Here is a 25,385-nt window from a genome sequence, read left to right on the forward strand (position 1 = left end):
TTGTCCAGTGCAATTGATCTATAGCGATACGGACAGCATATTTTTTTCCCTCACGTGTGAAAGCCTGGAAGAGCAGCTGATGAAAATTGCGGACGACTTAGATCTGTTCTACTATCCAGCGGACCACCCACTTTTCAACGACGAGCACGCGAATCAGATGGGGTACTTCAAAGACGAGACGGGAGGCGGAGTTATTCAGGAAGTCGTAGCCATCCGAGCCAAAATGTACAGCATTCTCTTGGCTGGGTCACACAAACAGATGGCGAGAGCAAAAGGAGTTAAGAAAGACGGGGTGAGGAAACATTTATTGCACGAAGTGTACCGAGATTCTCTGTTCAATGAAAAGACAGTCTCTCAGAAGCAGTGCACTATCCAGAGTATAAAGCAAACAATGTACACCATTTCGAGACTCAAGAAGAGCTTGGTCCCCTACGACTGCAAACGCTATCTCGTGGATGCCGTACACTCCTTCCCTTATGGAAGGTGCGAAAACGGTAAGCTTTGCTGGTGTTTTGACGCGTATCGCATTACGATAGTACTCCCTCTTTGTACAGCATCGGAAAACCGGGAAGAGAGCCCGAGAGCGTCGTCGTCAGGGATCGAGTGACCGTAGAACAAAGAGCAAGTCCTTCCTGCACGCCTATATAATCGAGAATAAAAGTTCTAGTCGAGAACTCTATCCCTCTCTCTCGGACTGGAGAACCACGGGTCATCGTGGCAGTGTGGTAGCGGAATGGGTGTATGAAAAGAATGACCATACCGCCATCGTGCTGGCGCCGTGACCCGCGCAATGACGACGCTGCGATGATGATTCCCCACAACGTTATCTGGGACACCCTGTATACAGGATGTTTCACCTAAGGTGATAAAAAATTATAACTGGCGACGTACTCGCCGGAGGATTGTCGGACTTTCGGCATTTACCTTCTGGAAACTTTTGCCATCATTGAGGAAGGCTTTGGACAATTTTTAATTGCGGTAAATTTTTTTTTTCCAATTGAACTTTGAAAATTGCCAAGCGAACCTCACTTTTTTTTACAGAAATATGATGTCCTTCACGGATAACCGCAGACCCAACAAAAACTATGCACAGTATCACAACAGAAATAGTCTTAAAAAAATATCGGTCATTTGACCACCTGAAGCAAACCCCTTTAGTATTGTATAATGCATCCCCCTTTTTTGACCAACTCCTGGGCCCTCTGTCTTTAAACTGTGGTACATATACCTTGTGTTCTCAACAGACATGTTACAGTTTCTCCAGATTTTATTTTTCTTTGCTTATTACTTTTTTCCCCCATTTTAAGAATGTACGACTTTTGCAAAACTCCTAATAACCGATGGCCTTTTCTCAGCTTCTCTACGTTAGAATGCAGGCTAAACACGAGTGCTGCCATTGTTTATCTTTTCTCAAACCCCAGCAGTGTAATATTTCTTCCAGCGGTCTTCATTACCATGTTCGCTCACCTTAGATCTCTCAACGGTTTTTGTCTCCGGTAACGCTCCTACTGTACATCGCCTTATTTTGTATATTCCTTTTCGCGCCCTCAGTCTTCTCTAAAAAGAATTTGTATTTCCTCCTCACCACCTTCTTTGTCCCCTTTCTCTGATGTACATTAGTATAAGTATCTCTACCACGTGTTCAATGTATCGCACCTGATGAAGGACGGACTCCGTCCGAAAGCTTGTTTTTCAGTAAAATAAATGTTTCAATCTCTTTAAATACTTATTTTATTCACTTGCGAGTGCTAGACTTCTCCCATTTTTTGCCTGTTAGTTTAATATCAATGATGATGAACGCGGAGTAAAACTGCATTCGGAATGGGAAAGGACGGATGCGACAGTCCCTTTAACGGTGACGTGGTAGGAGCTCAGGGGATACCAAATTGTCATCGCTAGCGTTAGGTTAGTTTTTGAGTCAACCTTCTCTATCCCAATACGTGTTCCCGCACGAGAACACCTTAGGTACGCTCTTTTTGATTCCAGATTTTGCCGGTGCTTCTCACCTTTGTCACGAATGGCGGATTCGTATATGAAATGTTTTTCGCACGTGAATGTTTTTATTCCTAACATCTGTATCTTTTTATGAATCACTTTTTAATTGTTACTTGTCAGTTGTGTCAGTTCTTTCATGCGCCACTGTTAAGGCGTACTGCTGTTCATGGGCACACAAAATAAAGTTTGAGATTGAGATATTGATCTCGGGAGACTTCTGTAAATTCCTAAGGCCCGAACGACTTTCACAACGTTCCAAAACATTCCTAGTGACTGGAAACTATTCGAGGCATGCCCTTGGAACGTGGACATTGAGTATAGGTCGGTGTGTCCCTGGGTAGCTGTCAATGAAGCCTAACTGAGGCCATCAATCACGATCCCTCTTCCAACAGATTCCATACGTTTGTTCTCTTTATCGAGAGGGAGAAGCAAGCTGTCGGAGACATGGTCTAAATAACGAGATAAATCATTGAGGGAATTGTTGGTCGTTTTCTCAGAGATGTTTTAAGGGAAAGACTTGTCGTCTGTGGTTGTTCTCTCCGTGTGTGCCCAAGCTCATAGATATGATCCACATGCTAGCCTGTGCCTATGCCATTATATCTGAAAGGACATTCAGGAAAGAACAGAAAAAGAAAGGACGCATTGTACGCCTACGTTGTTATCCTCAGTTCAATCATAACTACTCCCTAGTGAATTCAAAGGTGAAGGTGGTCACAATGAACATGCTCGATATTTTCTAAATTAAGGTTCCTGATTTTATTCCACGCGTCGGAGATGCCGGAGATTTTAGGGAGTCGCTAGACCAAAGCTTCCTTCTCCTTTCCCCAACATGTAGAAGACGCATGAAAGAAGACGTACAGTATCCATCAAACCTGACATTTTTTTCTCATACATATCCACAACACGAGCGAGGGCTATCGAACGCACCAGTGAAGGTGTTGTCTTAAGGATTATGAATAAGGAGGGGCAGGGGATTTATTGGCAGAAAAAAAGGAAAAGGAAAGATAAAAGGGGAAAGGTCAGCCATGCAGCACGCCGGCTTGCCGGAATGAATGAAAGACGATGTTATTAGAATGGAATTGGAGCTCCATTATCGCTTCCTATCAAGTTCAACAGATAATAGAGCATTTTTTCACCCGTTGTCTCTTCTATGCATTCATATGCCGCTCCTCCCGAACCTTTTCCGCTCCCTTATCGCTATCTACTCTTTAGTCTTTTGGCCACACCGCAGACCTATACCGCTCCATCAGCAGTCTTCAACGCATTTGTCTCAGTCATCTCGTCAATTCATCGTTTTTAATCTTCTCACCTTTGATCCTCTCATATGTTTTTGTCTTTATATGTATATGTATGAGTAAATGTAATGTACTCAAATATCTCATACATACTCTCGAATAAACTCACTCATCCACCCACTGATCAATTCAGTTGCCCATTGATCTTAGGCTGTGTGCACACAAAGAAGCAGAAACGGCACTTGTCACAGGGCGACAAGATTGTTTTATGGATTTTTGTCGCTTAACAGTTTTTGGGAGAGTCAATTTGGAAGAACACACTCTGGTTCGGTTGGCCATGACATCTTCGGGATGCTCAGATTTATGGCGTCCAGATGCTTGGTTAGACTCGTGGAAGAACAGTCCCCGTTGAGAAACACGACACTTCGACGCGACTGTGTTTGCGCCCTCCGGGTTGTTCTTGGCACCCCGTGGCGCGACCAGTGCTGCTGCTTTCGGGTCGTTCGGACCGTGTACATTAACCAGATGCCACGTGTTGAAGAATAGAATTCTGTTTTATGGTCCAGAACTTGAGGGTCGTCTTCGCAATGATGTGTTGAAAGAAGTTTTCTGTTTTGTTGTGTTTTTATTGTTTTTTGTTGTTTTTTTTTCGTAAAAAATACCAGCTGTGTTTTGGGACAGAAGGGTGATTACCTTTTCTCAGAAAAGGGGGGATGCTCCGTGAACTAACACTTGGAAACCCCGTTTCCCGAGGTAATATAAGGAGTAACTGAGGGAGAGTGGGGCAGTCGTCGCAAGGTGGTCAGCTAAGAGTCCTAGCAAGAGAGTGGTGGAGAACTTAGAGAAGTGGCGCGGCAATGTATTGCAGTTGAACGATTGCGCAAGTTGGACCAAGACAACGCCCCTCCAAGACAACGCAGGACAGAGATAAGTGTGACAGTTTGTTAGAATCGTTAGTAGCTGTGTGTTAATTTTGAGTATTTGCTGTCCAATTGTGAGCAAGAGTAAAGATGATGTTGATTGTAGCTATGTGTACGTGTGCAATCGTTCAGCCACTGACTGTGACCGCTTGACCCGCTGAGTCCGAATCATAATTAGTCACGGAGTTCTAGACATTACTCGGTATCGTCACCCGAACCCGTGACAGCACTCGCGGAGCAAACTATAAGCTTCTGGAAAAACTTTCATTTTTCACGGTTACTTTTTTTTATGTAATTGAAGTCGATTTACACGTAAGATGTGTCAGCCTATTTGTGTGGCGACATGTTGCAAGTGTCGCAGGGTAAGACTGCAGATAATTTCGACCACCTGGGGTTATTTTGACGTGTGCCGGAAATCTTCCGCCACAAGGTGCCGTAAGCAACGTTTACCTCCCCCACATTGCTAACGTCCTCGGCCGGGATCGAACCCGCAATGTTAAGCTCAGCAAGCCAACACGTTACCAACTATCCTCCAAATCCTCCTAAACTTGTCGCCGGCGTCCAATGCCGGTTGCCGGTTTCGAGGAAGGACCATGTGTGCTGCTGCGAACGTAGAACGCAGTGTGCTGTAGAACTCACACAGCCCCACACAACATAGTCAGGTGACAAAGGCACTTGTTCAGTTCCTGCGGATCTGTGGTCTTCTGGGTGAACTGTGATCAATTCCGTGTTTGTTTTCCTTTTTGTTTGTCTTTCTTTTTCTTTTTTCCTTTCTTTCCTGGGAATATGAAGCCGGCGTAGCGCAGCCTAACCTTTCCCTCCTGTTTTTTTTTTTATATAATAAACCCGACCAACTCACGCTGTTCATAAGACCATTGAAGAAGAGGATAGATGACGTAAACAACGAGGATAGATGACTCTGTCTGTACGAGTAATATAATTGATTGCTTGAAAAACAAAAATATAGAGATGAGTACGAGTAATACATGTTTAAATGGCACACCTATGTACGAGTAATACAGGCTATGTTTACGTAGTTGTGCCGTGTTTATGTTGTGGCCCACCGCTGAGTTTCGCCATTCAGTTCTTTTAATGTTCCTTCTGCAGCTTCCTGTAATCAGGAACGGCCGCAATTAGATCAGCACTCGAGCGTTCATGTAACCATACAGTTAGAGCAGCCTTAGAGGGTCAGTACCTACGGTTAGTTGACGCGGGGTATCCTGATCATATCATCACGAGCATTGCTGAGAGACTGATGGCTTCGGTACTGTCAAAACGGGATACGGTGCGGCAAAGGCCACCTGGTAGACCGGTCATTTTGCCATATGTCTATCGACTATCCCACAATATCAAGAAGGTAGCCAATGGGTACCAGGTCCCTACGGTCCTTTTGGCCCCTCACAAGGTAGGTGGCCTCTGTGGCATGGTCAGAAAAGTTGAACGGGGGGATATGTATGATATTGCTCATTCCCACTAATTCGTGCCCTGTTCTTCTGGTGTTATATACAAAATCCTCTGTCGTGTAATAGAGTTTACATTGGCCAGACGGGCAGGTGCCTATATACTAGACTACGTGAGCACTCCTGCAGCCTCAGAAATGTGCCTTCGGGCAATCTGGCATACCATTGCGATAGATGTGGTTGTGTTCCGGATTTTCGGGGTACCACTGTCCTAGGGAGGGCCAGATCTCAAATTACCCGGGAGATAATAGAAGCGCATCACATGCTTTCGGCGGGGGAAGGCAAGTGTGTCACTCAACCATCTCTAACACTTTCTGATAAGGAACTTGCCTTCCTAAGTACCTAATTACGTCCTTCCCAGACAACCATCAACGTCCCGAGGACATCCATGTTTTGTCATAACGTCCAGATCCATGATGGATGTCCAGGTGACATTCCATGGATATCCAAAAATATCCATAAATTTCCTACATTCATCCAGGGGTGACGTGGCAAGAGGGACGTCCCCTGGATGTCCTGTAGATATATATTTTGGACGTGTCCTAAAATTGACAACGAGGCTAACAGTTTTATGTTATGTATGCTAACAGTTAACAGTGGTGCATTCTGGTCACAGCTAATATTAACTACATGCCTGAAATTACATAATGTAACATTTTGTTGCCCATATTAGCAGCTATGTTCAGTTTCGATTGGCGTCGTGCGAGAAATATTACTCCAGCTTCATTTATTCAATACCTCCATAAATGAATGTGCATACAACCGCGACAGTATCAAATCGGAATACACGCTAGGTTCGCTGGAATCAAAGAGCAAGAAATGTTGCCTGCTGTCCACTGCTGAGCGTCGTCTGCTATGCTAACTGCACCGCCGCGACCAAGGCAGAAAGCGCCATGGATATCGACAATAGCGCCGACATTCATCATCATCATCCGCTCGCCTGTGCCGGCGTGCTTTCTCCAGTAGCTCTTTCCGTTGTGCTGTTCCAAGTTTGAAGGTGGGCGTATTAAATGTGCACGAAGTTGCCGTGATGCCGAAAGTTAAGGGTAAAAGGTGTGTGTACATGAAGGCACTATACGGGCTGAAAAAAAAAGGCTTCATGCGATTTCGGCTGACGCCCTGAATACGCTACGCGAGCAACACGAGTGTCGTGCGTCTTGTTCACGGGATCAAGATCAAGACCTTTGTGTACATGGTGATTGAAAGTGATGAGAATTGTGTTCTCAGCAGTCCCTCCAGTCGCCGAGGAGATTGAGGAAACTTATTCGTCGACGTCAGAGTGTGCTGAACAACAACTTGATTGTGAGATGATGAATGGCGTCCGAACAGTTTGCTGTTCAACAGTTTGAAATACAAAGTACTCAATGTGATTTCCAAGGCAGAAGAGAATCGAGCGCGGCTGTACATGGTACGTTCACGCCAAATGTAAATGAAAAACCGCATATTTTGACTTCTTTGAGGAAGTGGGCCGTTGAGTGTATAGCGTACATGCTTTACATTAAGCATGTGCTATCAGTGCCATATCAACTCGAATGATATCGTTCTCGCTCGTGACTTGGTGGGAACGGGAGGCGTACGCCTTTTTTGTACCACTTATCAATTGCATAATTGATACAAAAAGGGTCACGCCTCCGGATTTCAACAAAATCAGGGGCGGGAACGCTGTCATTCGGGATTAGCAGGCTATGAGGTAAAGTTCGTTTTTAAGAGTGTGCTGGTAACAATCTTGTGTCAGATTTACTTCAGTCTCCTCAAGACAAATTATTGTTGATGTAATATTGTAATCATGTTTTGAGCCGATATTCTGTGAATAGTGGATTGAAATTTTTGACAAAATTCAGTTGGAGCCTGTCTAGGCAAGGGAGCGTGCTATCAAGCGAAGTTTGTACCGTAAAAGTTGATTTGAAAAATTCCTTTGTTACACTCTAAAGACAGAACTTCACCACATAACACGCTCTGCGCCAACCATGGCCACGAACGATAGGGCTAGCCTCTAATTCTAAAAGAGAGGAGGGCGTACGCCTTTTTGTGTCAATTATCATATATCCAAATTGACACAAAAAGGCGTACGTACCGCTCTGTCCTCGAATCAGAAGCTACAACCCTATCATTCGTAGCAATGGTTGGCGCAGAGCGTGCTACGCGGGGAAGAGATGTTTTTCGAGAGCGGACGGGAGTATGTCTACCAAGACGTGGCAAACATAAAATGAAACTCGACAGTGTCCACCCTGTGTTCCTTTCTACTGTGCTTTTTTGTGTGAAATTTTTGATTTGGAGTATTGTTACACGTACCAATAAAAGAGAGAATGCTATCTTGGGCTGTACAGTTTTAGAGAAGCAAATGACGTAGGGTACCGTCATGGGGTGGTGATTTTCCTACACTCTTAGAAATGAACTTCACCGCATAGCACGCTACTAGCCAACCATAATCTCGAACGATATCGTTATCTGCCCTGATTTGTTGAAAACGGGAAGCGTACGCCTTTTCTGTGACAATTATGAACATCATAAGTGTCACAAAAAAGGCGTACGCCTCCCATTTTCAACAAATCAGGGCAGATAACGATATCATGTGAGAATATGGCTGGCTAGGAGCGAGCTATGCGGGAAGATCCTTTTTAAGAGTGTATATCTGTAAATGTGTTCTTATATGCTCACATAATTTCAACTTCTTTTTTGTTTAGCGAGCTGTGATAAACAAGCTACAGTTCATTCTGCACTATGTTACAGTTACTTCATTGAAGTGTTCCTTATGATTACAATACCTAAGAACTTTATTTATTTATTTATTTCTTCGTGTTAGCACAAGCTGTGATGTTTACTCACTTCCATGAAGTTTATAGAAGTATGTCACAAGGCTATAGTGGCATTCCTAGGAATGTGATGTCATGTGTTTGCTGAATAAATTTGACTACATTCGTTAAAGACTTTTGGTGTGTCTTGTACTACCAGTTATATTGCGAAACATATATTGCAGACATTACAACATTATACACAGAAACATGATTGTCTGGGAGTATTCCGATCGGCAATTGTGCATTGTTTCAGGATAAGTGAGGTCGTGTATATAAGGAGTGTAATACTAGAGCATACTTCCTCGAATAACCTAGGTGTAGTTCAGTGGAGCCAGCATGTAATTCGGCAACATACATAGGTTGATAGTCACTGTAAATCACATTTGTGAGGGTGGGCTAGGAAGACCGTACAACATCCTTGAAGCGTCAGTAAGGACATCCACTGGACTGACCTGTGACATCTATGGATGCAACTTTGGCAGTAAATTTGACGTCCACGAGACGTCATAGGGATTTCTGTGGACATCCCTAGGATGTCCAGATGTCCCAGAACGAACGTCCACAGGATGTTCCTGGAACGTTGGTGGTTGTCTGGGTTACTATCTACTGGCAGCCGTGCGTCTATCAGCACATTTTGAGGCTTATAACTCAGCACGTGTCGCCTACCGGTTGTGTTTTAAAAGCATTCTTTAGCCTGCAATACATATTAGTTGCGAGTGACGCTTGTGTTTGTGAGCTTCCTTCAGTCCCTGTCTTCCGCGTCCCAACATCTGCAGTATGCTGTCTCACCAACTAGCCCAACTTTCTGCACGTGTTCCTGTAATCAGACGTGTGCTTATTTGCAGCACGGAGTAATTGAAATTATTTAGGGACACCACTTGACAAGTGGTTCCCTACGCTTACTGGAACCAGTGTCAAAGCAGGCTATCGAGCTGGTGCCAGTTAGAACTGAGACCAGTTCAATAAACCAATAAGATGGGCAGTAGTTAACTACTTGTATTTAAACTACTAGCTAAACTACTGCACAGTAGTTAAAATCTAGTTAGAAACTACTCCGGGAATTGGTAGTTGCAACTACTAGTTAAACTAAATTTTTGTAACTCAAAGAGTGATATTAAACGATAGGAGCAACTTATTTATTTACGCATGGTAAACAAGACTATCGTGCACGAGGCTGCACTCCTTCAGGTTACAAAAATATGGACATGGTACAGGCACGTATACAGGGTGTCCCAGAAAGCGTGTCATTGAATTATAATAAAAAAAAAACTACACCACCTAGAGTCATGCGGTCAACGGCATTTATTCTTAATAGGTTTTTGCCATCTCCTGATGTGAATGTCGTGTAACGTAAGTTTAATTATGTAAATTTCAGCGCAATCGTTGTCAGTCCGACGAAAGGAGGTTGGAAACCCAGCCCATCCCGGTATCGCAGAAGGAGATAACACAGGGTGTGTTCCAAAACCTACTCGATTCAACTCCGGAGTAGCTCTCTACCCGAAGCGCCGTTCCAAAACCGGCTCGAGTAACTCGATGACGTCATTACCCGCGTTCCAAAACGAGGTGGAGTAACCAGAGAGTTAACTCGATTCAACTCTTCTCCGAACGTCCGAAGGCCGGTCATGGAAGGTTCGCTGGAGTAATGACGTCATGCTTTTGTCGTCTGCTCTTCTCCGCGAAAGCGCGGTATCGAAACCAGCTGAACGTGTTGTTGTCGAAAAGCCTCGACCTCCACGACGGGTTATCAATACACAATTGAACACCGAAATGGCAACACTCTTCCTATGCGGATTGTGCGACATGGTTTTTGAGGACCAGGCGAACGCCCAAAGACAGGTGAGCCGGATACATTTCCCAGGAGAAAGTGAGTCTCGCTGGTGCGCTTTTCTATTTTGTCGTCATGTACGTTGCTTTTCCATTATCTATTTAGCGTATGTTCACTAACAGCTTCCCTGCAATGTTTATTTGTTTCACTGCATTGTATATAGCCACGTGGTCCTTGTAATGGCACAGCTCTACCTGAAACGTTCAAAACTATATTAGGAGCTGGGCTATTACTGACCAGCATTATTATTATTACTACTTTTGTGTGCGTGTGTCGGAAATGGGATTTTAAATGGAATTTTACTTTTCTTCCTTTGCCTTCACAGTTGTAAAATGGTTTGTCGGTACGTTCGTGTGAACAGGTTTCAGATAAAATATGTACCATAGGCGCAGGCTAGCTGGTGGATAAACGCTTGGGTGGAACTTGGATAAATTCTGAGCTGTGGAAGGAAGGTACAACACGACAGAACTCTGTCACGAATTTCCCGTCTTTTCGCCCAAGCTCAGACTTCTTTCAAGGTGAATGAAACAGGAGGCTTTTGCGCGCTTCGCGATACGTGTACTATCAGAACCGCTTCATCGCGCTCTGATTACGTTTTTTGTTTCATCCGTTCAGCTCACATTTGACTCCGACGCCGCGGACATTTCCGTGACCCAAACCACGCCCGCTCCACGACTTCAGTTCCAGGATTCCAACCAGCAGCTTCCACCTTTTGTATTTTTCATCTTCTGTTGTCATGATGTTAACATTTTTATTTTTTTATTTCTTTTCACTACCAAATGCAACGGGATGTATCCACTTCATGCATTTGGGGTAGCTAATGGTACGTGAAAACTTCAATCCCACAAAAAATTAACAAATAAATGACGACAATGTCAGCTGCTTTTCCCTTTCATTCACCAATAAATGGGCTTAATTAAGAATAATCCTGCAGTGTCTTGGAAGAAATACTACCAGACGAGCAATCTCTTAATGTAACTGTACAGTAAGTAACTACATACACAAAGTGCTGAAAAAGCCAAATGCCCACTGGGCCGACAAGACAGAGTTCAACTATGTCCGACGGACATGGTGACTCCTGTAGACAGCTCACAATACATTCCCAGTCGTCGTTATCGTCGTCTCTGTAAAATAAATCTGACGCGCGCGAGATGAGAGCGGTGACGACACCAGCCTCCAGTCCCCCATGCGTTCCCAAAGCTACTCGACCGGGAGCGTACTCTGTGGTCACATGGTACAACTCGGTCATGTGACCTACTCGACTCGAGGGTTTGTTTTGGAATGCACCCACAGGCATGGCTTATCGCGTCCGACTTTCGCTGGGATAATGCTTTCCCTCTCCCAATTTCAGGAAGTGTTACTTTTTCTACTTTCACTCTGTGGGCTGGGTTTGGAACCTTCTTCCGTCGGACTAAGAGCGATTGCGCTCAAAAAGCCATCGCGCGTTATGGTCCGGTGCTCCGAAGAGCCTGATGTTCGACTATTTTTTCCGATGGGATAGCTGGCGAATATTACTGTCAATATTACTGTCAATGAATTTGAGTGAATTCGCCACGCTCTTCATATTGGTGGGGTAAATAAGTGACCTTTACTTGGCAAATTTCCGAGTTCAGTTCGCAAAAAATTAACATAATAAAACTTATGATACATGACATTCACATCAGGAGGTGGCAAAAACCTAGCCCTTCAACTGGCGCAAATAGAACGCATGGTGAAATATTTTTTTAATGCATTTATGAAGCTTCAACAAGTCATAAAAGTGTAGAAATAGAAGCGCCAGGTCGCTCCAACACTGCGTTTAGAAATTTCCACAAATTTGTGGAAATTGTGAAAATTTATACAAATCGGATGTCAGTGAGCTCAACCGGTCCGAAGTACGCTGATAGACTGGTAATCAATGCCACCAACCCTTAGAAACAGCTAATAACAACATGAAGCTTCCACCGAAGCTATGTAATTCTCACTCACTGTATTACCCCTGAACTGGCACCTCGAGAATTTTGTAGAGTTCGGAAATGTGTGTTAGCAGAGAGCCCAATAAAACAAGATAGATTTTTTTTTCTGTACGTTCTACAAGGGCCATATTATTTCCAAAAAAAGTTTGGATGCCTTGCCTGATCTATGTCGGCGGAAATGTCCTGCACAAAGGCGCTCGTTCTCCAAAGCGCCGCAACTTTTGGCGCGCGATCGTCGTCTTCCTTTTTAGATGACACCCGTGACACCTATCGTCAAGATACTTAGTCAAACAACAGAACATTGTTTCAGAAGTAATATCTAGGTGTCGACACTCTTCAATCTCTCTCCTCCTCAGAGAACGCCGGTTTTGAACTTCATGAACAAAATTGTTGAGCAAACAGTTAAAGGGCTAGTAAGAACAAATGCCGTTGACCACATGATTCTAGGTGGCGTAGTTTTTTTTATTATAATTCAATGACAAGTTTTCTGGGACACCCTGTATACAGTTGACGGGGGGAGCTTTAGCACGAGAGGGTAACAGGGTGATGGAATCATTTTGCATTTATGTTATTTTGGTTTTTACCTGTATTTGTATCCTTTCCATCATCCTGTTACCCTCTCGTGCTAAAGCTCCCCCGTCAACTGTATACAGGGTGTCATTGAATTATAATAAAAAAACGATACCGTGTCATCTCATCCACCGTGCCAGGTCATCCACAATGCCAACTCATCCACTGGTGGATGAGATGGCACGTTGGATGAAACAACTGGGTGGATGAGATGGCACGGCATTGATGTTCCAGCTCTCTGGATGTATTAACCCGATGGATGACCCAGCTCGGTGGATGAGATGGCACGGTGGATGAGGATACTATCGCGGCCCACTTTAGCTCCCCAACTGACCCACTAAGCGACCGCTCCCAAGGCATTCTGTCGAGTATGATGCACGCAGATCTCCCCACATTCCCCGGTTCGATAAGTAGAGATGTGAAATGTTTTTCAATTGACAATATATTCCTGTGTTTCGACCACATCACTGTCCCATCTGTGAAAGGGACTTGATTGGCAGATGTTTCTGTGTGGGATGGTGTGAGACAAAACATTAAAAGCATAACCACCGCGCTTATTTACAACGCGTTCTAGCTCAAGAACAAAGGGCTGTGACATGAATGATGAGATTTTCGTTAAGTACTCAAATGTGCATGTGTTGTGAGTTAGTGTCGTCCGTGCCTGTTCAACACTACACTGAATTCGTCCAACGAGGCTCTTTTTACAATTGTGTCAGGGAGCTTTTTTTACCAGAGCGAAAATATGTGACAAATTTTCTTAACTACAGAACAAACTCAACACTGGAATTGTGATGTTTGCGATAGAAATGTTTCAACATATGGCCGCAGATTGAACAAAAAAGCTGCTCTGCAGCGGTGGGGCCAGGTAAATTTGAACGGAAGACAGCAAAAATTGTATTGTAGCTGAATTGGGTAAATTTAAATTGGGTGAAAGGTAAAATTGTCAGCAGTGTTTGTATAGTTCAGTATGATAGGATGCACAGTGTTGAACCAGACATTTATGGGGACGTAAATCAAAGACCCTGCTCCACCTGGAGGACCGCCAACACCACTTCAACTGCTTCCGTTCGTTGGTACTGGGTCCTCAGGACGTTATCACCAGATCGCGGATTTGTATGCAGTAATTGTTTTTATGTTAATGTCCAGATCGCGGATTTGCATGTTTTGCATATTTCGTTCCTGGATATGCAAGGCCTCATCCACTAGCACAAACATCCGAAATATGCACTTTCAAGCACTATAAAGCTCACATTACCGTGTTCATGCAGCCTCACAGCGTGCACAAGCACTTCATTTGAGGCCAGGGATCGGAACCGTTATTTTTTTTTCGGGTTAAGGCCAAGGGTTTTCGGGCCTTTTTTTCGGCCAAGGGTTAAAAGTAAGCACATCCTTACGATTCTCAAATAACAGAAATGTAATTTTGTTGTTGTTGTTGCCGACACAGCAGTGGTTTGCAGAAACACTGCGTGTTACAGATCTGCATTCCAGGTACAACGTTGCATAGTTGCAACGTCAGATGCATACTGTACTCGTTCACTCACCGTATACACTCTCTAATATTCTGCTCATGGACTGGCCGTTATTTTCACAACCTAAAATATTATTTACAGAATAAGAGAATTATGACGAATGTTTTAGCGCTGTCCTTCACGGCAAGTGTTCGTCAGCGGAGCTAACGGTCACGGAAACATCTCATTACGGCCGAAAGTCTCATTACGGCCGAAAATCCTTTAATCCTCAAGTGTCTCGTTACGGCCAAATCTCATTAGGGCCGAAGGTAGTCTCATTTCGGCCGAAGATGTTTCATCACGGCCAAAAAGAAAAAAGAAGCATCCACCATATTAGTAATCGCTGTGTTTTATGCTTCCCAAAGTGTGTCCAAGGCGGTGTGCTCCCACGGTTTGTGTCACACACAATGGTTCATACACACAATATTGCGATAGTGTTTCATGCATCCCTCGTGAAAAATGTTTTTATTGTCGTACTGTGTCACACGATATTCGTTGTGTTACGCCATTTTCTCTCAGTATTCCAGCAACATCCTACTCGTTGGTTATGTGAGCAAACTGTGTGTGTGTGTTCTGAAAAGATAATCCACAAGGGAGCCCACTGGGAGCTCCAGGAGCCACATGACCTATGACCATAATCTTTTGCCCCACTAGCTGCCTTCTACAATTTACGTCCACCTGAAATTTTAAAAAAAAGTACATAAGGCGCTGAACAAAACAACATATGCTCTTGTTTGATGATGACCATAAGACATATGCTGTCAATCAGACTTTTTTTTTCATATATTCAAAACATATTCAAGAATTATGGACAGCAATGACAATTACGTCATAATGATGCAGCTGCATAGCCAGGAAAATATTTCAGGAGCTGTTTTATGAGGTTTTACATGGGGTGGAGGAGTCCCCCTCGTCACTGCTTTATCCAGACTCCCCTACACCCCCAAATGTTCAGTGACACCCCCCTAACTTTTTTGCCTGTGCACCCCCTACAGGCGGTGCCCTTGCGATTTCAGCTTCAGACACGTCTGTAACGATATGTTAAGCTGTAATGACATAACTATAATGATGACCCCCCCCCCCCCCAATTTTTTCCAACACCCCTCTCATGCTTGGGATTCTGAATAAACCACCTTGTTCATTTTCGTGGGGCACCACATTAGTGCCTATGCCACTGCACTGATGTCACAATGTTATAAGCGTGTGTCACTCTGGGCATTCGGAATTCCTCTAAGCTACAATATGTAAATTCAGAATCAGTATATCCGAAGGGTAAGCATCAGATGTTACCTGCAGGCTTCATGCTGAAACACGTGTGCGCAAACCACTTCCGCCGTGGAGGGCGACGTCGTTAGTGTAATCATACACGCAGGACAATCGCGGGCACATGGAGTAGTAGCAGCAACCTGAAAACGATACATTTTCTCATTATATATGTGTAATCAAAAATATACCTTCCCACATGTTTCGTTTTAACGTTTGTAAGAAGCCCTAGTAAGGGAACAGCACTAGGTTGGTCACATGCAAGCTACAACGCGAGAGGTGCCGATATTCCGATTACCCGATCAAAAATTAAAAGTCTAGAACCATGCATACTTCCCATGCAACTACTTCCCCAGCATCGTGAGATACCACTCCCATGTATTCACGTACAGTGTAATGTGAAATGATACGCAGGAATCAAAAAGATGTCAATATACCTGTAATCCAGTGTCTCATAAGTTTGCTTCGTTTCCTTCAGCTACGATGAAGTGCAATAGTGCAATGCACGATATACATGTACAAGTTTCGTTTCGCCATATGCTCATTGCTGCACATTTCGCAAGCGTCACGCAATCCCACGTGACCTCTTTTTGATCAGTCTAAATAACTCGCTTCATGGACATGTAGGAGGGTGGTTCCATAAGTTTCCGGACCGACCAACTTTTAATATAGTCACAGAGACGAAACAAGTGTATCACTTTTCGACATAGTCACCCTTAGCTTCGATGCACTTTTGACACCTTTCATACAGCATTCTTATACCCTTGAAAAAATAGTTCGAAGTTTTGTCCGCAAAATGCTGGAAAACTGCCTCTTGCACCTCACTATCGTTTTGAAATCTTGATCCCTCAAATCTGAGATCCCTCTTCAGGTTTGAGAACAGGAAGTAGTCACTCGGTGCCGAGTCTGGACTGTAGGGTGGGTGGTGGAGTTCTTCGAAGCCGCACTCCTTCAGTGCAGCCTTGGCAACAGAAGCCGTGTGGACAGGGGCATTGTCCTGGAGCAACCGGACACCTTGACTCAACCTGCCGCGCCTCTTTTCCTTGATGGCATCTCGCAGTCGGTGCAGGAGTGAAGCATAATAAGTCGCATTCACTGTGGTGTTCCTCTCTTTGGAGTCGATGAGGAGGATCCCGTGACAATCCCAAAATATTGTTGCCATGATCTTCTTTATGGATTGTGTGACCTTGGCTTTTGTTGGGGGTGCTTCTCCTGGTTTGTGCCATTCCATCAACTCCTTTTTCGAAAGGGGATCATAGTAGAGCACCATAGTCTCATCCCCTGTGACAATTGACTTCAATATTTCTTCTTCGTTCTCTTGACAGAGCTCCAAAAACTCTTTGGCACAGACGACGCGCTGTTGCTTTTGAACTGACGAGAGAAGTCGTGGCACCCATCTCACACTGACCTTTTTCATGTGAAGGCCCTCGCCGATGATGCGAAAAACGGTTGTTTTGGAAAGCCCAAGCCTTTCTGGGATTTCCTTCACCTTCAGACGCCTGTTGTTCAGCGCTTCCTGGTCGACAAAAGACAAATTTTCTTGTGTCACCACTTCCACTGCACGACCATCGCGTGGATCATCTTCAATGGACTCTCGCCCCAGTCGAAACTGCTGAGCCCAGTCTTTTACCGTTGTGTACGATGGAGAAGCTTCCCTGTACACATTGTCCAGTCGCGCTTTAATTTCTTTAGGCGAAAGTCACTCTTTTGTCCAGAATTTTATCACAGCGCGGTACTGGATTTTTTCATTTTAACTGAAGAGTTCACCCTGGCTGTTTGAAATGCCGCTCTCCAACCGACAGAAGCATGGAGAGGGTTAAGGGTGGTGCTCCGAACCTTCAATAGATGGCGCCACGCGTCCTTAATCGCATTTTCAAATTCGCGCATTTTCTACCTCGTGCCGGAAACTTATGGAACCACCCTCGTATGTTCATCTCAGCGCTAATCACGTTTTGCATGCTATAGAAGGAGGGGGGGGGATCAATACTCTTCCTTTCGTGTTTTGATATCTTATTATTTTGCTACTCCCACGCTCTCAACCTCGGATGGTGTCTAGCAACGTTGGGTATCTCGTTTCTTGCGTTAGCGAGCAGTTGTAGTTTACGACGTGTTTATATCTATGGATTTGTAGTGCTGTAACATGCAAATTAACAGACTTAAGCGGCTCTTTATTTTCCGTCGTTGTCTTTCGAGCAGCGCGTGCTGTTCCGGTGAAAATTGAGCTGAATGAATCGTCACAGTCCCAACGTATATCGCGCAGTGTTGAACAAGGCCGAGAACAAAGAATTCTGGTGAGTTATGCTTTCGTAGACTGTCCTGCTTAGCAGTGTGTTATCCACACATTGTTGCATTCTCATACGAGTAATTTGACTGAATCAAAACAGCCGAAGTGCCTGTAATAGATGTAGCTCGGTATGTGTTAGTGAATTTGCACCGTTTGTAGTTCGTTGCGCTTTTAGGAACAACAAATTCATTCGAAGTTAAGACACCGATAACGCCGCACCGTCCAGCAGCATTTATCATTGTGAGCCATATTTCATTTGTTAAAATTTGACGTCATATTTGTTCAAAAATAAAAGCACAAGTCGGCATACTTGAATTGATCTCCTCGAATTGCTTACCGCGAACATCTGCAAATGTTACGCAGGGTTTTGCACTGTACTAAGCGCAAAAGCATATCTGATTACAATAAATATTTCAAGAGGAAGTCATTTAGGTACATTGTTATTTATAGCTATTTTCCATTCCAGTCATGTTATGTGGTTACGCGAAGGATTCCGAAAAAGAAAAACAACAACAACATGGCTAATAGGATGTTGCTGCTCAGGGAGTCTTGGCTGAAGAGGTGAGCTGTTACGATTACCAATGTATCATACAGTTCTGTTGTGAAGTGAAAAATTGTGCAGTAGTGCACGAGTGTTAATTTGTGCACTACTTTTATAAGAAATGAGAAAAGGAAAGTCATGCATGCATCATTTCATGAATTGTAATGTATCACTGTTTCATATTCACATGTTTCCATTAAGTGAATGAACTAATGCAACTAAATTCATCTCATATGGTCATGCATTGTGTTTACCTGGAAGTCACATTCTTAAGGCTTGTCATTTTTTTGTCTGGATGAAGATTTACGTTAGCCTGGTATGAAATAAAGGACACATATCAACATGTATGCAGCTTGTGCACATTAAAACCAGCCATGTAGAGTCAAATGCCTGTTTTTTTTTAAGTATTCTAGCCTATTCACGGTTGCTCTTTGCTTCTTGGAGGTCTACTCATTCCAGAAGCAAGAATTGTACCATTGTAAAGCGAATGGAAATAAACTGACGTCAACTGAGACAGTTGTTCCTTCTTGGCCGGTGATTGTATAGGACGACTCCAAAAAACGTCACAACAAAGCCGATGTTCATCTAGCTCTCCACAAGTAGCTAACTCCACATAGTAGCCTGCTGCTTCACAGCAACATCAACACTACCTTTGGGGTGTACACATTGCACAATATGTGTATATATATTATAAGGGCACACTGCATGGCTTATACCCTCTGGAATGTATATCCATACCTGGCTGCAACATTGCATGTCAATAGGCGTTACAATACACATTTTGACTTTTGGCCGTTATGAGACATCTTCGGCCGTAATGAGACTACCTTCGGCTGTATTGAGACTTTGGCCGTAATGAGACACTTGGCGATTAAAGGATTATCGGCCGTATTGAGACTTTCGGCCGTATTCAGACATCGGCCGTAATGAGATACAATCACGGTCAGCGACCTCACAAGGACAAGAAACAAAAGCAAGTTCGTAATCGCAATTGTGCCACCTAACATCGCATGGCGTGCACGCTCAGTGTTGGCTCAGGCCCGTTAGATCAAACGGCACCTTCCCGAACACGCAGTCAAACGCTACTTTTTATCCTTTGGCAGGAAGAAATTTGACTCGCCATAGCACGATCCCCAACACAATTGTGTTTATGATGTCATTTAGGATGTCATACCTCGCGCACTTGGGTTGCAGTTTTGTTTTGTTCTATTTCAGTTTCGAATTTGTTTGGCAACGCGGCTAATCCGTTGTGTAAATCGTAGTTCCGATGTCTCACAACACACATTACGTCTGAACCGTTTTGCGAACCGGTAACCGCCGTAAATTTTCACTTCCGGTTCGTTTAAACGTGAGAAAAAATATTTTGGTTCGGTTTCGGCTCGAGTTCTGTTTCGGCTCCGATTCCTGTTTGAGGCCGTGCATATCCATACACCGGTCTGTGGATGATGGTGGATGACCAAACCGGATGAATGACACGGCACGGTGGATGAGGTGGCACGGTGGATGACCTGGCATGTCCTCTAATCAGCTCAAACTAGATGAGGCAGCTCCATGGACAAAAACGACACGGTGGATGAGGTGGCACGAAATTGGATGAGGCGGCACGTTGGATGAGGCGGCCACAAGCGAATGCAGGGGTATCAGAAGCGCAACATAACGCCAGCCCAAGGGATTACACAGGAAGTGAGAACGCATGTAGGTGACGTTAGAGGAATTAAGGATAAAAGGGGGGGTTATGGCGACGGAATGAAGACACAGGTGCGGAGTACAAAGGTGACAAGTGGACCGTGAGAACGTGAAGACGGAGCTGAGGGGTCTCAGGAAAGAGACAAACGGAGAAAATATGGAAAGAAAAATGGAGAGTTGTTTTAAAGTTTTTGTGTTTGTGTGTTTATCATTATTTTATTTCATTTTATTTTATGCGAAAAATGATATTTGTGGGAGTATTTACGGGTTAAATAATTGTAGTGGGCCTGCGTGGGTGTTCAAACCGTGAGGCTTCAGAGACTGGAATTTTGCGATTAAAAAGGATTCGCGATTTTTACGCTTCATGTCACTGTTATCTATAGTAGTTAGGTTACCGCGGGCCTCGAACTTCCCTTTTTTTCGACTTGCCTTGATGCATTAAAACGGGAGAAATAAATAAAAAAACAAAGAAACTCCAACACTCATTCAAAAAAGAGAATTGCGTAATGTGCTGCAATGCTCAACGAAGATGCACACAGACACGGGGGCATGACGCCGAAATAAACCATCTAAAAATAAAACGTTTACAAATAAATATCTTAAAGATAAAATTTTCAAAATAAACTCTTCAATATAAATCGTGAGAAAATCCACGCTGTCGAAATAAACTCCGAAAAATAAACTTTGAAGAATAAACGCTTCGAAATACATATTTTAAAATCCACCGACCCTGATTGTTGGACAGCCGACGGCTCTACGTCCGCCGCGGAAAATAGTGCGCTCATCGTCCTTGGGGCTAGCCAGGGCTAGAACTGTGAACAAGGATTTTGCTACACCGGAAGTAGGTTGTCTGTCTGTATGTGAACCGTGGCCAGTGTTGCCAACTGAGTGTGGGGGGGCATGTTTTCTGATTTGGCGGCTGGCGAATTTTTTGGTCGTGTATCCTGGCCGGCTTTATCTCTCTCTCTGTCGCTCTGGTATAATAACCTCCAGTGCGAATGACCGTCGCCGCGCAATTCGTCCACTACACCGCCATAGCCATCTTCTCCCCCCCCCCCCCCCCGGAAGCCTGTTAGCCTCGTTCACAGCTCAGCGTTCAAGGGTCAAGAGTGCGTCTCCTGTATAACAGCATTTTCCACCGAAAAGAACATCGTGTAGCCCATAAACTATCATACGGAACATTACCTTCCTCAGACTAACCATGATTTATTTTAACAGCTTTTATTTTGAGGGCGTGTATTTTTAAGCGATTGATTTCAGAAAATGGATTTTGAAGTGTGGAATTTTAAGCGTGGATTTTTTAATGTTTTATTTTACAAATTTATTTCGGCGTACAGCCAACGCGGGTACCATGCATCGCCTGGCCAACACCACCTAGATACAGAAGGCCTCTCCATGCTTCCCTCTCCCGCGCCATGATGTCACACAATCTCGTCCGGCTGCTTCGTCCGCTGCTGCCGACGCCGCTTTTACATTGCTAGATGCCCGCGTCCCACTGCGTGTGTGATTATTATATGACTGAATGAACTTTTCAGCGTTGTAGCAAAGGACGAGCCGGGTGCCAAGGAAATTATGACACGGGTCCAAAACGGAGGAATGTTAATCATTCAGAAGCCTCAAGGACGAAAGTAATCATAAAAGCTGTCAACTATCACTGGACCTTGCCAATAGAATAAAGGAGAATAAGGAGATGCACACAGACATGTGTTCCATTTAAGATTGACCCCACCTTTAAAAAATAATGACTCATCGCAGAAGAATGAAACCAAGTGCATAGTGTTACCAGTGACCTGGATCATTTAATAGTGTTTTTTGTTGCGCAATTAACTGATTAATTAATTAATTTAATTTTCTGAACATGAACAAGGAAAGGAAAAGAGGGGTGCAACAAGTCAGCAGCTCTGGGATGTGGTACACTCACCTAAGTTCTCCACACTCTGGACAGCGGCCACAACAAAAAAAAAAAAAAAAAAAGAAAAGCAATATAATATTCATTCATGTTCTAGGTGATGATTCCCCACAGACACGGTTATCTATCAGAATGACCTATTTATAGGCTGTTATGTGAAGACTATCAAATCATGCCAGCTGCGTGAGGGTGAGAAAGTCAATGATATCACAACCTTCTCAAATCTATTAGAGAAAATGGACATCCAATTCCTTTTTTTACATCGTTGACACAGTTCACCTCCTAAAATGTATCTGCAACAACTGGCTCAATCAACAGAACGACCAACCTTCAATGACATTGGCAAGGAAATCAAGGTTGAGCCCCAATAATACCCAACGTCCGACGAACGTCCGTTTTAGGTCCACACGTCCGCGTGCAAAATCGGACGTCCGCTACACAGCCGCTGGGCATACTATTGTAGACATCCCCAGAGGTCCATACGCGGATATCCGATGGAAATCCTGCGCGGAGTTCCCCTATTTGTTTCTTTTTTGTTTCAGACCAAGATGGCTCATCCTGTCACCTGCATATCGCTTCCTCATTGCTAAGGGTTCGGCAATTAAACGTTCCCAAAACCGCAAGTGTTGAATTCTAAGAACGCGACCTGTTCGCACGGATTCGCGGCAGTGCGGGTTGTTGACGTTTGCGTACAGCGCCCGTTTATGCGCGCGCGGTGTTATTTTTAAGTGTTGCATGGTGTGTACAAACTTAACGTCCTAATTAAGTCGTGTAGCTGCTGTTAGATACGTTGGACGATGACATATGGGAAAAAGGGCTGCTCCGCAGCGTGTTGTTTTCATGTGCAGAAACCGTCGATACACACTATCGTAACACGGGCAGTTCACCACTTGATCGTTCCGTCTTGTTGCACATAAAGCAGCCTGCCGAAAATAAACGAGCAAGATGCGGTTCGCACCACCCGCCTCCGCATGCCAGCCTTTATCCATGTAAACAAACATGGCTGACATTTGGCCGTTCTCTGGTGGCCTGCTGGGTGAAGAATTGAAGCTAGAGTAAATACCAGTATGCCACACGTTATGCCAAGCAATTTAAATCTGAGGCATAGAATTCTCAGGTAAATGTGTGCTGCAACGGGAAAATAGGCTTAAGTCAAAGCCCACTGCATTTAGCGGTCTCGCCTCCTGTACTACGATAAGTGCCGGAATCGGCGTGTCTTGTCTTGTGTGCTCGCGTTTGTGCGTATTTCGGCAAAGGCGGGAAAGCTGTGTCTGCCACTTTACTTTCTGTGGTGTCTAGCGATTTGTTTCGGGACCTCACCCAAGAATGGACGAAAAAGGTATGTACATCGTTTCACACATCTTTCATTCCCTCTCATAGTGCTTTAGAACAATCATGTCTTTGCGAAGCGAGCATTCGTGGTCTGCATAACCCTCTTTGTGCATGCCATTGTGCCGCGTTTTTTCCTTGGGATGCCAAAGCGTAAAAAATCGTCCTTCTACCGTCGCCTAAATCGACGTGTTGGCGACACGTTGGCCACTCTGAGTGATGACAGCGGTCCAGACGTAGGAGCTCATGAAAGTTTCCGTTCTACTTTGCGTGAACACCAGAACGTCGATGAGGAGCTAAGTGCTGTTGAGGAGATCGCGGAAACTAACCATGTTCTGCGAGAGAGCGTGGGAAATAGCTACAGCCAGAACGAGGACTGGCTTGCGGAGGAACAGGCATGCGAGTTGCAACAAACTTCGGTCCCAAAACCTAGTACAGCTCTAGCTAGCAACAGCCCTGCCTACTCACCCTCCTTCAGTGCAGCTAATGAGGGCGCGAGGAATATCAGCCTGAAAGGCATCGTATCCTTCCATGCCCCACAGTTCCAAGAAAACAACGTGGTGCAGGATATCATAGAGAAACTAAGAGTGTGGAGCATAAGCTCAGGGATAAGCCACAAAAGTATCACAAGCCTGTTGTCAATTTTGCGCTGCCATCCTTGCTTTGCCACGCTTCCCAGCTGTGCACGTTTCCTTTTGCAGACCCCGAGGACAGCTAAAGGGATCATTGATATGTGTGAAGGAAAGTACTGCCATTTTGGTATTGCTGTTGACCTCCGTGATGTGCTGCGTTGTGTCCAGGAACTGCCCGATATCATATGTCTCAATGTTAATGTTGATGGCCTACCGCTTGCGAAGAGCACTAAAAGCCAGTTCTGGCCTATACTCTGCAAGGTAGCTAACTGCAAGGGCATCGAGCCATTTCCTGCAGGAGTGTACTACAGCCAGGCAAAAGCTCTCTCAGCCAACACCTTTCTGGAGCCCTTCGTTCTGTAACTGAATGATGCGCTCCAGAATAGCATTACTGTTAATGAGAAGCATGTTGCAATCGAAGTGGGTGCTGTTGTCTGTGATGCGCCAGCGAAGGCATATATCCTCAGTGTAAAGGTGCATAGCGGCCAATTCAGTTGCACAAAGTGTGTCACCCGCGGGGAGTATCAGAATGGGAGAATGTGCTTCCCGGATATAAACGCTGCACTGCGCACTGATGCAGACTTCCGTAACCGTTCCCAACAACAACTTTATTTGTGACCTTGGAGAGTGGGGAGTTTCATCGCCACAGGCGATACTCTACCCCATTGCTGGTTGGAATGGGGGGAATAAAATAACGAGCCCCTTCACAATAACGATCGAAGTCCGATGGTGTCCAGAAATGTCAGAAGAGCTTTGAGTGCAGGGCGTTGCTGGACTGGATTGGACCAGGGACCAAGCAATTTCGATAGGGAGAAAGGGCGAGAGTCCAGCTGACGAAGAGACTCGGAGAGTGTGGTTCGGGAAGGTTGGTAGTGAGGCCAATGAAGAAGAATATGCTCCAGATCCTCAAGAGCACCACAGTGGCAGCAGGTGGGAGAGTCAACTTGTCTCAAGCGGTAACGTCACTGAGCTGTAAAGGCCACATCGAGGCGCATTCGGTGGATTAATGCAGCATCTTGACGAGAGGTGTTTCGTGGCATGCGGAAAGCGAGCGTTGGATCAACTCTGCTCAACATGAGGGGGGAAGAATGTCGGTTGTCCGTTGGCGGGAAGCCAGGGGTGTCACTAGGCGTCGCAGAATTGAACGGCGGTCTCCCCTCAGCAGAACAATACGGGTCCGTTTCCGATACAAGAGTGCTGCTTCTGCGGCGCTGTCGGCCTGCTCGTTCCCCACGACACCACAATGGGCTGGAACCCACTGGAGAACTAGCCTGTGGCCTGCGGCGTAGATAGTGTGGTAAGCCATTAACACATCTGTGACGAGGGCTGCGGATGGGCCTCGTATGCCGGAATTTTCAATTGCTTGAAGTGCAGACTTGGAGTCTGTAAAGACTGCCCATTCCCGGGGTGTAAAATCAGCGATGTGTTGTATAGAAAGAAAAGGATGGCATAGAGTTCCGCAGCTGTGGAGAAGGTTG

Source organism: Ornithodoros turicata, chromosome 5 (assembly GCF_037126465.1).
Source record: "Ornithodoros turicata isolate Travis chromosome 5, ASM3712646v1, whole genome shotgun sequence".
NCBI classification, from domain to species: domain Eukaryota; kingdom Metazoa; phylum Arthropoda; class Arachnida; order Ixodida; family Argasidae; genus Ornithodoros; species Ornithodoros turicata.